Raw genomic sequence first — 17824 nt, 5'->3', positions numbered from 1 at the left:
ATCTCAAACTCTCTTGCAAGACTTGATCAACTGATCATCACCTATTAATATCAGATCATCAACATAAAGAACAATGATCAATGGCTTACCTTCTACAATGATGTGGCAAAGGTTCGCATTTTCTTCACTCTTTGTGAAGCCCAACCCGGTGAAATAGCTGTTGATCCTGGTGTACCAAGCACAAAGTGCTTGCTTCAGCCCGTACAAAGCTCTCTTGAGTCAACACACATGCGACTTACGATCAAAGGTCTCAAATCCTTCTGGCTACTCAATGTACACCTCTTCCTCAATCTTGCCATTGAGGAAAGTAGTCTTCACATCCATCTGATGGATCTTCCAACCCATCTGACCTGATAGTTCCAACATTGATCTGATAGATGAGTACCTTGCTACAGGAACAAAATTATCATCATAGTCGATCCCCTCGACCTGTGAGAAACCACAAGCAACAAACCTTGCCTTATGTTTCTCCACACTATCATCAGCTGCTTGCTTTACCTTGTAAAGCCATCAGAAACTCACTACTGACTTGTCTTCTCGTCTTGGGACAGCATCCCAAACACTGTTTCAAATGATGGAGTCATACTCCTCCACCATAGCATAAACCCAGAGTGGCTGCTGCACTTCTTCCTCAAAGGAAGAAGGTTTGATCCCTACACACTCCCCAACTAGGGCCATGTAACCAGTGTACCGCTCAGGTGATCTCCTCTGTCTGCACTGAGAGGATGGTTGTCACACATTATCTCTCACGTCCATCACCAATCTGTCAACTTCCCTTGAGCGTTTCCACCCATCTCTGGAAGATTCTGCATGAGTGGATGTCTCCACTCTCGAATCCTTTGCATGTGGCTGCTTCACATCAGTCTGAGGCTCATCCTCCTTAGGAACTAAAATTTCCTCCTTTGCATGCAACTTGAGCTCCCTCTTAAGGGACACTCGCATGGCTTTCTACTTGTTGAACTTCAGATCTCTACGTACCACTGTACTCACCGAACAACTGATAGTTGTGTGGTGTATCAGTGTGCCCCACAAGTATCCCCAACTCAGCTGTTGGATCTAGCTTCTTCTGGGCATCTTTGGTCACATGGCAATAAACCGATGATCCAAAGATCCTGAAGTGACTCACATCTGGTCTCTTCCTGGAGAAGGCCTCCATTGGTGTCTTCATCCCCAGTATACGATGCGGGCTTCTATTATGCAAGTATACTGTTTTATTGCATGCCTCAGCCCACAAGTGAAGTGGTACGCTTTGGTCATGCATCATCGCTGCTCCCATAATTGATCTATTCTTCCTTTCGGCCACCCCATTCTGCTGTGGGTTATGGGGTGCTGTCAGCTCCCATTTAATTCCTTTTGCTGAACATAAGTCCTTAAACTGTTGGGAGACATACTCTCCACCATTGTCGCTTCGCAAGGCCCTTATTTTCTTTCCAGATTCTTTCTCTACCAAGGATTTGAACTCACAAAACCTTGAGAAGGTTTGATCCTTCTTCTACATGAAGTAGATCCAACATCTACGAGAAAAATCATCAATAAAAATAACATCGTACCTTTGTTTAGTGGTGGAGGCTATAGAGAATGGTCCACAGACATATGTATGAACTCGCTCTAGGATTGCTCCAGCTCTACTGTCTCGATCCTGAAAGGAATATTTTGCATACTTACCCAAGGTACAACCTTTGTATGTATCCATTTGCTCCAGTTTTCCCTTGGGAAGTCTGGTAGAAATCTGTTGCATGATCTTCAAGGCCCCATGGTGCAAGTGGCCCAATCTTCTATGCCATAGCTCGCCAATATCTTGGCTCTGCACCAACTTTGCTTTGGAACTCAATGCAACACAGTCATCTACCTCCAGCTTGTAGAGATTCTTTACTCGAATCCCAATCCTCTTGGTCTATCCAGTGCCGATATGCCTCAGGAATGCCTTTCCTTTAATAAAAACTACATCATAGCCTTTATCTTCCAACATAGCGACAGACACAAGATTCTTCTTTAGACCAGGCACATACTTTACATTAGTCAGGGTGAGAGGAGCTCCATGCTCCATCTGAAACACAACCTTACCTTCACCTGAAACATGATACTTTCCATCATCTCCCATCTCGATGCGCATCTGGAGGTCCTTCTCCTCCAAGGAACTGAAAAGAATATTGTCGCTGGTCATGTGGAATGAAGCTCCACTGTCTAGGTACCAAACACACCCCACCATCGATGAAACCATGCTTGTGATGAGGGTGAAATCCAATTCAAACTATGAGGCCAGTGCCTCACCATCTGATCCCTTCGAGGATCCCTTCTTTGATTTCTTCTGTGGACAATTTGTAGCATAATGGCCCACCTCATGACAATGAAAGCATCTCACTTTTGATTTGTCAATCTTCTTCCAACCATGGGAAGAAATCGATTTGGAATGGAACACCTTCCCTTTCCTTTTCCTTGCCTTACTCACTAAGGCTAGATTTTCTTCATCATCTTGCTTTGATGAAGATCCATCTCTGGTGCTTCTCCTTATCTCCTCCTACATCAGATCTGACCAAATTTGTTCCCAATCTAGTATTTCTCTCTTCCACTTACCGAGTCTTGGTAGCTATGCCAGCTCTTAGGAAGACTGATCAGAGCAAGACTCACCATGTCATCATCGGCTGTCATGATCCCTACACTTCCAAGCTCATCCCTGTAGGTGGTGAGCTAGTTCAGATATGTAGAGATTGTGTTGCCCTTTTACACTTGATTTTCCAAAGCTTATCTTTCAGTGCCAGCTTCCTCTGATCGTTGCTATTCTGATATAGATCCTTCAATGTTTTCCACATTGAAAATGGTGTCTCCTTCCCATGGAGACTCGAGACTATGTGGTCTCGAACTCCCTCCAAAAGAATCCTCCTCGCTCTAGCCACACATTTCTTCCATTCCACCAATTCTTGGGCATTAGCAGTTGTTGGCTTGGGGACTTCTTGATCAATGAAGTCCTTCAAAACGTTGTCCTCTAATATCGCTTCCATGTGATCCTTCCAGGCTATATAATTTGAGCTGTCATCCAGGGCATATTCGAGTCTCAAACTGTTGAACGCCATTGGCGAAATTTGAGATGTGATAAAAATTCGATTTCTATAAATCAGGAACTTCAATCTTTGAACTTCTCACTTATTTGTATATTTTTCTCCACTTTGGTCACCTTTTCTCCGATACCATGTAGAATTTCCCATTGTAGATCACTTGATAATGCAATATACTAAAGCAAAGTACTTGATCTACTTCTACAAACAAACTTGTGGAAGCTTAATCGATTTTGAGCAAGATCAAATAGAACACATATAACAGAGAATGAGAAATCAATCACAGATGAACACAAAAGAATACTCTGGGGAAAGCCTCAGCTAAAAACCCCGATATCTGTATTATCATACAAGTGGAAATATCTCCAAATAACACAAATATTTAGCTCACAAGCTATCCAGCTCTCAGTACAATCCCTCAATGCTGCTCATAGACTGAATAGACACAACATATGCCTTCCTCTAGTCCTCCAAGCCTCCTATTTCCTTGCGCAGTTTCTCTTGGGTCCTCTGGCTACCACCTGTGTGAATTCACCTCTCACACAACTCACCAAACTCAGAAGTAACTGCACAATCTCCAAGGAATGAATTCCATCTGCATGCAAGAGATATCCTTAATGGAATATTCCTACAACTGATAGTACACGATCCCATCATCTGATCTCAACTGGGTCGTTGACTGAATTGACATGCATGAGTTATTTATGAGAGAATATTTAGTCATCTGAAGTGAAGTCGTTACATGCATGCATGCCTTAACTAACTGAACTCACAATCAATTCCACAAATTGTTGGAACTAATCTAAATGGACTTAACTCAATTAACTGAGCTAACTAATTACAACTAAAAGTACAACTCATCCTGATCACTTTAATTAAGGGATAAATTCCTCAATCAAAGGGAAAACTATTGCGTGTCTTCACATAGACTTCATGTTTGATTCTCTCCAACTAATAAACTCATGATGAATTAATTAATTATTTTTCAAATAGCTGCTAAGATCAAATTCGAATTTTAATTCTCAATTTTAGTTCAGGGACTAACTAAAATTGGAATGTATCCCGAAATGCTATTTATAGTAATGTTATTTTTAGCACTAATATATTTAGCATTTCTTGTTGCTATTTTCAACAAAAATTAATGCAAAATTCATCATTGAGTGTTGTAGAAACTTATAGTATTGGATATAAAATACCTTAGTGGCATTGATATATTAGGTTTATGACCAATAATATGTATTTAAACACCAATTCTTGGCAAAAATATCACAATCAATAAAGTGAAGGACATAGCGATCCTACAATGCACGGGATAGCTTAGTGGAGGTGATCTATAATAATTTTTATCTATTGAGACATCCATAGACGAGTACATGAAATATTCGCAATTGAATAAACATCATGATTTTTCTATATGAAAGCACATAAATGAGTTCGATACAATTATGGTTTAGTTAATGATCTATAAATATTCCACTATATACTTCGTCACAACAAATCTACTAAAATATATTTGAAAATATGAAACCTACATTATGAAGGTTAAGTTTTCCTTGGATTTATGGATTCATTATTTAATGTATTATGCTTATGAATGTAACATATAAAATATGGAAAATAAATAAAAAAATTATAAAACTCACAAACCACAATGAACACAAGATATGATTTTGGAAACCCTTACAGGAGAAAACCTAGTTGGAAGATGAGGTTGCTCTACTCTCTCTTTCTATGAATGGGAATGGATGCAAGTACAAAGGAGTGAGGTCTATGGTCCGTTTGTTGCTACAATACACAAACCCTCCCTATATTCTCTCGCTCTCTCTCTATCAACTCTCCACTACTTTTCTCATCTATGGAATAAAATCAACTTGGATATAATATAACCCTTTTTCCTCCTAGTGGCCTAGTTATAACACAACTTGATATCATATTAGTGGCTAAGTTTAACTCCTTCAAATCTTAACTAGAGTTACAATATTGAATCCTCTAGAGCATCCTTCACCATGATCCATGGCTAGTCCATTTTCTATGAATAATGGGGGGTTGACATGACATCCTCTAGAATCATGGTGTTCAAAATAGGAAGGTCAACTTTCCCATGACATAATTTTTGAATATAGACTTTGTATGAGGCCTTTATTTCATGTTTGGAAACATATTTGAGTGAATAATGTCGATATGGGTGAAATTCTTAAGAGGAAATGTTTTAATCCCCCAAAAACCACCACCTAATGCCTCAAACTACTTCTAGAAGGTTTTAGATCCTAATTTGCCAAATTGGGACCCATCGGTAAAAATGGTTATGTGAGCTAATTCCTCTAATTTTTCCACTCTAAAAGAATCAAGACAGATGAAAAATAATATAATTATCCATTCTGTATCATGCATCCCAATTTTTGGACGATTTTTTTACCCATAATATTTTATTAAATGAGGCGAGGAATTTTTTGTTTATCTTGTCCTTGGAGTACCATTTAACCTTGCTTGGAAGTTGTCCATTCAACCAAATATACCAAAGTAATGATTCCCCTATATTGTATTTTTGGACCTCTTCTACAAAATTGTATCCTCTGTCAACCCTGTTTAAGCATTTGGTGCTAAATCCTCTATTGAATGTAGGGTGTGTTCCTCTTCCTGGTCTAACATATAAGGCTCATAAAGTTTGAAAATTTCTAGATTCACCACTGAGTAAATGTGCATTAAATGGGGGTAGACTAAGTCTATATGAGTTCTCTCCAACCTTTTCCAGCATCTCAAAGGGGCGATGTCATATAGCCTTGATTTTCATACTAGGGCCCTATAGTCTCTCCTTGTTCAATTGTAACCATAATATCTTCCAGTTTGAATGACTTCTTTGTTATATGTTGATCATGCCTGGCATTGTATTTTTCTTGTGACTTCTATAGTGTCTCTTGTACTTGCACATGGATCTACATAATCTTATCAAAAAAATTATTTTCCCTTAAGGCATCCATGTAAACGCCTCCCTCAATCCTCCTTGTTTTCGATATCAAATATCCAAAGGTGAAGATGAAAAATATCCAAAACTAGTTTCAAATGGACACTTACTAGTAGAAGTGTGGACTACTCTATTATAGGAATGTTTTATATAAACCATATTTTCATCCCAGACCTTCATATGCTTGTAATTTTAACCCCTTAAAAATTACACCAAAGTATTGTTGACTACTTTCATTTTCTCATTTGTCTATGGATGGAATGTTGTAGTCCTCTTCAACTTCGTGTCCATCTTCTCCCACAAATTTTGTCCAAAATTCATGGAGAAATATTGTGTCTCTATTTGAAATGGTGCTCCTTGATACCCAAAGTGCACCCAAACTTGTCTAAAGAACAAGTTCACTATTTATTTCTTACTAATTATCTTTTTACAAGGAACTAGAATAAACATATTGCTAACCCTCTAAAACACCATGAATATGTATTCATTTCCCTTCCTACTTTTTGGTAAACCTCCCATAAATTCCATGAAATTCATTCCCAAGGATGAGCAGGTACATGCAAGGAATGACATAGGCCCTGTTTCCTGTTACTAAGCTTGTTAGTACAATAAAGCATGCATCCTCTTATGAACCTACCTACCTCTTATTGCATCTTGGGCCAATACATATACCTATCTAAGTTGGCCACTATCTTCCCTACACCAAAATACTCTACAACATTAGATCCTTTTGAGCCTCTCTGATTAACTATAGTCACTCAACTTTAGGAACTCATAAATTATCTAACATGTAAAGAAACTCATTATGGAGATTATAGTTAATTGTGTTGTCACTACCGTGCTCATGAATCTATCTTTGCAACTAATGAAACACCTCCATGAAGTCCTCATCCTATGTGTATGCCTCTCTATATGCATAATGGCTGAAAGTCTCTATGTGTATAAGAGTTCCCAAAGTTATGAGCCTTGTTGTGGGTGGCCTTGAAACCATTTCAACGAACTTATTTGTGATTCCCTTCTTATAATTTATCACTAAATGAAATTGTTGTAGAAAACCCATTCAATTGTAATTCCTAGCATGATGTAGGTTACTTTGAGCCTATAGGTACTAAAGTGGTTGGAGATCACTGTGGATTATTGTCTCCTTTTCTATCAAATAGTGTTTCTCCTTGTCATAGGTAGGGTAGTTAACAATTTCCCTATGAAATACTTCATAATGATAACATGCAGGAATTCATCCCTGCATCAATACCACTCCCATAACATACATACTCACATTTTTATTCACTTAGAGGGGCCCTTACGAGTTTAGTAATTCCAGAATTGGTGCTTGGTTTATCTTCTTCTTTTATTTCTGAAAGGCCCTCTAAGGAACCTTTCCCAATTGGAAACTCTTTACAATCATTGTTATGGCATGGAGTGGTGCTACTACTATTGAAAACAAGACTATGAATTTTCTCAGGTATTGTGCCACCCCAATGAAATTCTAAACCTTAGAAACATTAGTAGGCATCAACCACTTCATGATGGTCTCCATCTTGACAAGATCTATCTTGAACTCTCCTCCACCAATCACTTATCCTAAATACACCAAAATATTGTTGTACAAACTCACAATTGAGATTTTCTTGTAGTTATTGATTCTTTAATGTCTTTAGCACCTAAATCAAATGTGAGATGTGCTTCTCCTAGGCAGAATTGCATACTAGTATATCATCCAAATAAATAATAACAATTGCATCTATAGAATAATGCAATATATCATTAATTAACTTCATGAACATATCCAATGCATTATATAGGCCCAATAGCATGAATAACTAATTATACAAACCTTAGTTGGTTTTGAAGGCGGTCTTCTATGTATCTTCTTCTCTTATTTGAACTTGGTGATATCATGAATTTAAATCCAGACTGGTGAATTATTTGGCTTGCTACAATTGATCCATCAGATCATCTATCTCAAGTAGGGGTTACCAATTCTTCATCAACATTTTGTTTAACGCCCTATAATCAATACACATCTACTAAGTCCCATCCTTCATTGGCATAATGATAATGGGTGACCCATATGGTGAGGTATTTGGCGGAATGACACCCAGTTCTGGTAGCTGCTAGAACTAAGTTTAATGAAAAGTAAGTTTAATGAATTAAAGTAGCTTTGTTATACCTCAGACAAATGGACTCTAAGAAATTGGATTCATTCTCTACAAAAGACGATATAGCGAGATCTAATCACATTTTTAACTGAAACAAAGGTAAATTGGATTCATGCTCTGCAATAGATGATATAATGAGATCTAATCACATTTTAAACTCAAACAAAGGTAAGTTGAGTAAGCTCAAGCTCCAGAAAGGCGGCATCCAACTTCTGAGTGGCAATTACTGTATATATCTAGCTAGAGGCTATAACATAAAGATATTTGTTATATGTGAAGATAAAAAAAAGAAAGGAATGTAAAAATTTTGACCATCAACTATATGTTCCTTTCAAGGACTAGATCAAACCATAACATTGCTATCAAGATAGGAAACTCACCTATGATAGTACTCTTCAAGTAGTTTCAGGATAAAACTCAAAGTCAATAAACTTCAAACAACATAAATTAACCAACGATATGTCTGAGGTTGGTTACCTAAGGATTATATCATACTAAATTTAGGGCAGATTTAGTGGAACCATTGTCAACCTACTGAGGCTTTTGAATATTTTGAGGGTGGTATCTATTAATTCTAGTCATCCCAACTCAATGGACCATAAAAATGACTAGATCTTTGTAAATTTTAAGAGATATTTAACCACAAAATCGGAAAGAAAAAATACAAAATAAATAAATCTAAATGATAATGTTGGTGCAAACAAGAGTGGGAGTTTTTATTCGGTAGCCAAACACATTGATGTTTTTGTTTGATTATTTGAAAAATTTCTAGCTAGTCATAAAGATAATTATGAGACTATGTTTTTTCAACAAAATTTAAGTGAGGCGAGTGATAATCATGAGTTTTTTTTTTGAATGACCCTATTTTTAAGGCTTTTAAGTAAAATATTTATTATTTCGGGGTTTTAAGCTAATTGATATTTTCATTTTCCCAAGGTATATGAATGAAAGAAAGGAATCTTGTTTACAATTTGGATGAAATTTTGATATTTAGTTAGTCTCTGTCTGCTTGATAAAGTTCCATAACCTTTTGGGAACACAATTCTTCAACTTTTGTCACAAACATGAGTCCTAGTATATCCAAGTCTAGAATATTTGAATCCATTTCCAATATTTCCTTGCAAATTGAATATAATTAAGGATCTGCATGTTGTGTATCTTCTTAGGAGATATCGAGACCAACCAATTGCTTGAAGAAATGTTTGAGCTAGGACCATGTCAATTTTCACCCTATGTATCAATACAACTAAGAAATACATTTTTCCACACAACATTATAATTATAGGAATTAAGAGAGTTTTAACACCTAATTCTAGTAGATAAATGAACATGAATACACAACCTGTGGAATCATAAAAAAAATCTATTTATTTATTAGCTCCTCCTCTAATCTTTAATCTAGCACACAGGTTCAAACCATGGTTTCCAGCCAATGATTAATGCCACATGCATGCTAAGTCTCCTCTGAGCACATTATCTCTCTGTCTCTATTACATAGAGGCAGGCTTGTCCCCTTATTCACAAAGATTACAATCATTATATCCTAAATTTCTTGAAATAAATACATATCAAACCCCAAATACTAATGCTGCCACTTTTTTTGGGTGTTAGATGCCCACTACATAGTGCATAGGAATATTGCTTCATGGTCTTACTGTAATTTCTCTTCTTAGCATTTGGTTCCAAAATCCATCCCTAGATCCTCATGATTGTTGGGTTGTGTCATATTCTTTCCACGTAGTTAATAGGGGGTTTGAAGGGCACCCGTAACCCCACTTTATGGGGTCCGGGGCAGCACCCCGGAAAATTTTGGTTTTGGACCATATGTTAGGTTGGGCGGACCCACCTATGGTTTTGTGCATGATTTTCGCACATGTTTTCTGGACGCGATGGTTTTCGGTCCATGGTATTGGACGCGATGGTTTTCGGTCCATGGTATTGGATGCTTCGGCATGTATAAATATTGTAACATTGAAAGGAACATAATGAAAAATCAAGCTGGTAGTCCCGGTTTTGGGAACCAGGGAAAAATCTCTGTGCATATGTGTTTTATGGGTTATGCTCTCGCATTGTTTATTTTGTTTGTTTAAGAATTCGTATGCAGGTAATTTCTGTACAGGGTTAAAACCTACATTTGGTATCGGAGTTGTTTTGGCTTCAAGGGGACGCCTTTGTTGCTGAGGGGTTTTGCTCAGGCCTGTGGTAGACCCTGTTCAGTGGGAGATCTGCGAGATTGATTCTGGTGGCGAAAGAAGATGGCGAGCAGTGGAAAGATAGAGATTGTGAAGTTCAATGGTCAGAATTTTGAGTTGTGGAAACTCAATATGGAGGATCTGTTGGTGGATAAAGATCAGTGGATTGCGGTAGATCCGGGTACTAAACCATCGGGAGTGACCGATGAAGAATGGAAGAAGTTGGATCGGAAGGCAAAGAGCACAATACGATTGTGTGTCTCGGATTCAGTATTGCTGAATGTATCAGGGGAAGCTACGGCAAAGGCTTTGTTGGTCAAGTTAGGGACTTTGAACCAATCTAAGTCTCTGGTGAATAAACTGTTCCTGCGGAAAAAGCTGTATAACCTGAGGACGAAAGATGGAGACTCGGTGACAGAGCATCTGAATGCGTTTAATACTGTGGTAAGTCAGTTATTATCTGTTGATATTAAAATTTCAGATGAAGATAAGTGCATCAGTCTGTTGTGTTCTCTACCAGATTCGTGGGATAGTCTGGTTATTGCAATAGGTAGCAATGCAACTGCTTTGCAGTTTGATGAAATAGTCTCAGCCTTGCTGACGTAGGAGATGAGACGGAAAAATATGGACAACTAGAATGGTGATGCCTTGTCTGTACGAGGACGGTCCCAGAACAGAAACAAAAATAAGTCATCGAGTGGGAGATCTAAATCTAGAGGGAGATCTAAATCTCCAGGAAAACCTACAAAGGTGGTGTGCTGGAAATGCGGAAAGGAAGGGCACTTCAGAAGGGATTGTAAATCTAAAGCTCCTGATAAAGGAAAGGGATCTGATGATGCTTCTTCTGCAGAGGCGAAAACCACCTCAGATGAAGGTGGGGATGTGTACTTGGCTTCTTCAAGTACACATGTTGATCATGAGGCATGGTTGATTGACTCAGGTGCATCCTTTCACTTCACTCCCCATAGAGAGTGGTTCTGCGAGTATGAGAAATACGATGGTGGTGATGTCTTCTTAGGAGATGATAGGAAGGCTAGAATCATTGGTCAGGGAAAAGTAAAGTTGAAGTTGCAAAGTGGAAGGGTTAGAACACTCCGGGTGTTCTAAATATTCCTGCGTTGGCCAGAAATGTGATTTCTGTAAGCAAGTTGGATGATGCAGGTGTAAAGACAGTGTTCAAGAAAGATACCTGCAAGATGGTTCGAGGAGCACTGATATTAATGCGGGGAGTTCGAATTGGAACTCTGTACCAGCTGCAAGGTAGCACTGTTGTTGATGGGTGCAATAGTTCTATGGTTCCTGAAAATGGAGTAGAGAATCTAGTGGTCTTTGGAGAGAAGACCATGTTGTGGCATCAAAGGCTTGGACATATTGGAGAGAAGGGCCTTCGAATACTTCATGGTAAAGGTATGGTAGAAGGTATGAATAATAGCTCTCTGGATTTCGATTTCTGTGAAAATTGTGTATATGGGAAGCAGAATCGGGTGAGTTTCCCCTCTAGTGGTAAGAGGATGAAACATATATTAGAGCTTGTGCACAGTGATGTGTTTGGACCTGTGAAGGTTCCATCACTGGGTAAGTCTGTGTACTATGTATCATTCATAGATGACTTCTCAAGGAATACATGGATATATTTTCTTAAGAAGAAATCTGAAGTCTTTGACAGGTTTAAAGAATTTAAGGCTCTGGTGGAAAATCAGACAGAGAAGAAGATAAAGGTGCTGAGGATAGATAATGGTGGAGAATTTTGTAGCAAGGAATTTGAAGAATTTTGTAAGAAGTGTGGTATAGCACGGCAGAAGACTACTCCATATACACCTCAACAAAATGGAGTCGCAGAAAGAATGAACAATACGTTGATGGAAAGGGCAAGAAGCATGCTCAGTGGTGCCAGGTTAGGACATGAATTCTGGGTAGAGGCGGTGGATACTGCATGTTACCTGATCAACAGATCACCTTCATCAGCGTTGGAGGATAAGACTCCACAAGAAGTATGGACTAGTAAGAAACCCTCTCTTTAACATCTAAGGGTATTTGGATGTGATGCATATGTACATGTTCCAAAGGAGAAACGAACCAAGTTGGATAGTAAATCTGAAAAGTGCATCTTTATTGGGTATAAGGATGGTTTAAAGGGTTATAAGCTTTGGAACCCAGTCACACGGAAGGTTGTGTACAGCCGAGATGTGTTGTTCAGAGAGGTAAAAGATGTTATTCAACATGAAGTCTAACCAAAGGAACCTGAGAAGATAGAGTTTGAGCCAAAGGAGGAAGAATCAGACTCTGCAACAGAGGAGGAATCAGAAGATGAAGAGCCACAAACTTCGGCTCTGAGAAGATCAGTTCGAGAAAGAAGGCAGCCATAAAGGTATAGTCCATCTGCTTTCAGTTCAAATTTTGCTTTGTCTGTTACTGATAATGATCCCAGAACTGTGAAGGAAGCAGTGGATTCAGAGGATGGAAAACTCTGGAAAGAGGCCATGGTCGATGAAATGGCATCTTTGCACAAAAATGAGGCTTGGGATCTGGTGGAGTTGCCGGCTGGAAGGAAACCCATTGGCAGCAAATGGGTGTTCAAGAAGAAGACAAATGCAGAAGGAAAGGTGGAGAAATACAAAGCTCGGTTGGTAGCAAAAGGTTATTCCCAGGTGCCGGGAATTGATTTTGGTGATATTTTTTCTCCTGTTGCCAAGGTAACTTCTATTAGATTACTTTTATCTGTTGCTGCTGCTTTTGATTTTGAGGTAGAAAATATGGATGTGAAGACAACATTTCTTCACGGGGATTTGGAAGAGGAAATCTACATGAAGCAACCTGAAGGCTTTGCGGTGAAGGGTAAGAAAGAACTGGTATGCAAGTTAAAGAAGTCTCTGTATGGGTTAAAACAGTCACCAAGGATGTGGTATCAGAAATTTGATACATTTATACGGGGACTTGGCTTCACCAGAAGCAAAGCAGATCATTGTGTGTATTTTAAATTAATTGGTGACCGTATTATTTATCTGGTCTTGTATGTGGATGATATGTTGCTGGTTGGAAATAACAAAGAAATTATCCAGAATTTGAAGACATAATTGTCCTCCAAATTCGACTTGAAAGATCTTGGTGCTGCAAACTATATTTTGGGCATGGAAATTAAAAGAGATCGGTCAAAGAGGAAGCTCTGGTTAAACCAGAGGAAGTATGTCGAGACAATACTCCAGAGGTTTAATATGCAGGATAGTAAACCGGTGAAGGTTCCTATTCCTGTAGGTGTGAGGTTATCTGCTAAACAGTGTCCCAAGACACAAGAAGAGGAAGAGGACATGTCCCGTGTTCCATATGCAAGTGCAGTGGGTAGCCTGATGTATGCAATGGTCTGTACTATACCAGACATTACACATGCAGTGGGAGTATTGAGCAGGTTTATGTCAAAACCTGGGAAGGAGCACTAGACAACAGTGAAGCGAGTTTTCAGGTATTTGCGTGGCACTAGTGATTATGGTTTGTGCTACCAAGGAAGACCATGATTGGACAGAGTGTTGGATATTCATGGCTTTGTTGATGCAGACTGGGCTGGAGATCTGGATCAGAGAAGATCTACAAGTGGGTATGTGTTTAACCTATTTGGAGGTGCAGTCAGTTGGATGAGTAAGAAACAATCTGTAGTGGCACTATCAACTACAGAGGCAGAATACATGGCAACCACTCATGCAAGCAAGGAAGCAGTTTGGTTGCAGAGATTGTGTTCAAGTATGGGGTTAGTACAGGGAGCTATAAGAATAGACTGTGACAGCCAAAGTGCAATTTTCTTGGCAAAGAACCCTGCTTATCATTCAAAGACAAAGCACATTGATGTTCAATATCACTTTATGAGGGATATGATAGAAGACAGAAAGGTGTTGCTGGTAAAGGTGGACACTTTGAAGAATACTGCAGATGCATTGACAAAATCTGTGAGCTCTGAGAAGTTCTCTTGGTGTAGAGAAGCAATGGTAATCTCAGGGCTGAAAAATGACTAAGCTCTCCTGTGGCCCCATGTGGTAAGAAAACAACAAGTGGGAGATTGTTGGTTTGTGTTATATTCTTTCCACGTAGTTAATAGGGGGTTTGAAGGGCACCCGTAACCCCACTTTATGGGGTCCGGGGCAGCGTTCCGGAAAATTTTGGTTTTGGACCATATGTTAGGTTGGGCGGACCCACCTATGGTTTTGTGCATGATTTTCGCACATGTTTTTTGGACGCGATGGTTTTCGGTCCATGGTATTGGACGCGATGGTTTTCGGTCCATGGTATTGGATGCTTCGGCATGTATAAATATGTATTGTAACATTGAAAGGAACATAATGAAAAATCAAGCTGGTAGTCTCGGTTTTGGGATCCAGGGAAAAATCTCTGTGCATATGTGTTTTATGGATTATGCTCTCGCATTGTTTATTTTCTTTGTTTAAGAATTCGTATGCAGGTAATTTCTGTACAGGGTTAAAACCTACATTAACTGACCCAACAACTCCCATAAATGGGTCAATAAGTTGGAGGTGTGTCATGCTCTATTGCCCCTACATCGAGCACAGATCTATATAGACCCATGTCTGAGATGCACTTCCTAGTTTGTGAAGCTAGAAGTTGCATATCTCTTATATCTATATTTTAGAACTCAGTCAATTGTGTGCAGTTGATGGATCCTGAACCTTAGGAACCCCTAGGTCAATATCAAACCTGAATCTAGATGGGTGTGTACGAACGTCATATTCATGTAGTCAATGCATTGCCTATATTTAATGTCCCATCACCTAGACATACAAACACTACAATGCGCACCCATGTCAAGGATATTAGCATGAACCTTAGCTCTTTCTCACTGCAACTAAGGTGGATGTGATCCAATTTCCATCTCTCCAAAAGTACACAGTAAAAATTACATCAAATAAGCTTTACCACTATCCCTGAAAGGAAAGACTACTAGGGACGTTGTGGGATAAAAATATATATGTAAAAAGGTTGGAGCTTCAACAAAAAGGATCCATCTCGATTTCACAACTTCAACAAAAGAAGATGTCTCGGGCTCAATTTCATAACTTCTAGAGGTTGAATTGCACTAGGTGATTTAGATAGCTCACATGTTACTCCAAGGGATGGGAAAAAGAAAATACTACCCAACGTGCCTTAATTCTATTTCATTCAACTAAATGTACAGGGTCCAGTTGACGTCCAATTAGAAGAAAGATTCAGAAAGTCTGTCGTAGGTCACAACTTGAGTAGAACTGCCTTGGAAGTTTGATGTATGTGGTGCTAAGTCTCATGATCAGGGTGGTGTTGATATGTAAGGTTGGGTTTTCAACCTTAGGATATTAGGAATTTCCAGAAGTCACAACAAATTGGCTTCTAGAACCTCCAACAAACCCATCCTAAGGCTGCATGTTATTGTTAGTATTTCAGGTACTCCCCTATGTTGAGCACCCTGAAGTCCTTTCTGATGTTCCCTAAAAATTTTGGGGTCATCTCTACATGTCCCTCAGATGGATCCTTGCATTGTTATATCCCCATGTCTTGGACACTTGGGAAAACATTGGAGTAAGAATTCCTCCATCAAACAACCATAGGAGACCACCATGACGCATGTCCCTCACTCGTAAAGTGGATTTTTTTTGAATTGAATTCAATTCCTTGTTTTTTTAACTTCCTTATTTTCTTCTTACCATGAATCCTATGCATGTCTAGTATATCCCTCTCATAAGAATTTTTGTGGTGATTTGTACTCCAATTAACCTATTACATTACAATCATTGTTGTAAAGAATCAAGTGCTTGGAAAACATGGCACTTCAGTTTGTAATACCAATTTATTTTCATGTCTCTTACATGCACAAAGTAACACAAGATAGACATAAGCATATGAACAAAAAAGAGAGAAGGGGTACCAAAATACACTTCAAAACATCACAGGAGGATTATACGATATGCCATGCAGTAAAATAAAAGAATCTTTTTAAAAACATTGCATATGCCTCATTCATTTACCAAATCGACTCCTCAATTTTATATAGGACGTTGTAAATCAAAAAAATTTGAAGGGGAAAAGGAATTGGGATGGGTAGGTTTAGTAGGGAGCAACAAAGAAGAATTGGAAAGGGAAAACGTACTAGGAGGGGTAGATTTAGGGAGCAATGAAGAATAATTGGGAAGGGAAAAGGCATTGGGAGGGGAAGGTTTAAATAATAGTGAACTAGCAACAACACTAGCACCACCACCATTATCACTATTAAGATGAGACCGTTTGGTCTCAGTCCTAATGGATTTTGTAGATATTTTCCTCTCTTCCATGTCTCTCTATAACTAAACCACGTGTTTTTCAAGATCTTTGGTAGGCATCTGCGATTCAAGTTTGTGCACTTCAATGCACTTTATTACATTGTTCAATGAATGAATTTCTTTTGAGGCCATTGAATTATGCAATAAGACATGGAAGTGTTCAAAGAATATGTCTAATGACAAGCTAATATTTTGATTGTTTATATTGACAAGGGAGCATGAACCACACGAATAAGAATAAACATTCTAGTGACCCAACATGATCTATTCCCTTTTTTTTTCTTCTGATGCTTTCCTTTGATGCTCGAGATATGCCTTCAACAAAGGCACAGGTGGAAATTTTTCTACAAGTCCAAATGCAAAGACAAACCGTAAAGCATCCATTTTCCTCTGACTGCGCAATTTTTCTACAACCTCTGCTAGAAACAAGACCAAACATGTCATGTAGGACCACAATCAACCAATTAGAAGCCCATAAAGTCTTGAAAACAACTTGTATAAACCATAACTTTGTAAGAAATTTCAAAATAATTTAGAGCACAAGAGTCAGAAAGTTCAACAAACCTTTCTGCTGAAGGCATATTAAGCATAATAATCATCTATGTTTGAAGCATTAAATCGTCAGCCAACTGTAAACAAAATTTTCTGCTGAAGGCATAGTAAGCATAATAATCATCTGTCTAAAGGATGAAATCATCAGCCAAGGAGTATTTATACATAAAAATACACATCAACTTGTAAACAATTAAACAAGGACAAAAACCTTTGCATGTAAACTTAGCCTCACGCTTGACAAGGAGTAGGTTAACATTCATTTGATCTCAGGAATTAGATGCATAGTTTGAAAAAAAAATTCACCGGATTTGGACAACTAGCCTTGATTCATCGACATACCTTCAATAGTGTCATTTAATCCATCTATAAAGACTGCAACTTCAACGACCTCTATCAATCTGTTTCTTAACATTAATAACTTTCAAAATTTTGTGACTTATCCTTTTAGATTTCAAATATCTTTACTTCATTTTTTACTTAAGATATTCTTCTTTTGACACTCTATTACACACTAAGTTACATTGACAATTCCCGGCTCTGTGAAATATATTTATAAAAGTACCATGTTCCATATAAGTTTATTTGACTGTAAGTAGCTCAGTCGGTTTGTTCC

The 17824-nt window shown here is 38.4% G+C and overlaps 1 pseudogene; it reads right to left on the bottom strand.

Moving 5' to 3' along the window:
• Positions 1-16383: 16383 nt before the first annotated feature.
• LOC149149447 (FRIGIDA-like protein 4a) lies at positions 16384-17623 on the bottom strand (annotated as a pseudogene).
• Positions 17624-17824: the final 201 nt, after the last annotated feature.

The sequence above is a fragment of the Pinus tabuliformis genome, chromosome 9, assembly GCF_031772625.1.
Source record: "Pinus tabuliformis cultivar Carrire ecotype Pingquan chromosome 9, CPIR1, whole genome shotgun sequence".
In the NCBI taxonomy this organism is placed as follows: domain Eukaryota; kingdom Viridiplantae; phylum Streptophyta; class Pinopsida; order Pinales; family Pinaceae; genus Pinus; species Pinus tabuliformis.
The sequence above is the reverse complement of the archived record's forward strand: the minus strand, read 5'-3'. Positions and strand labels throughout refer to the sequence as shown.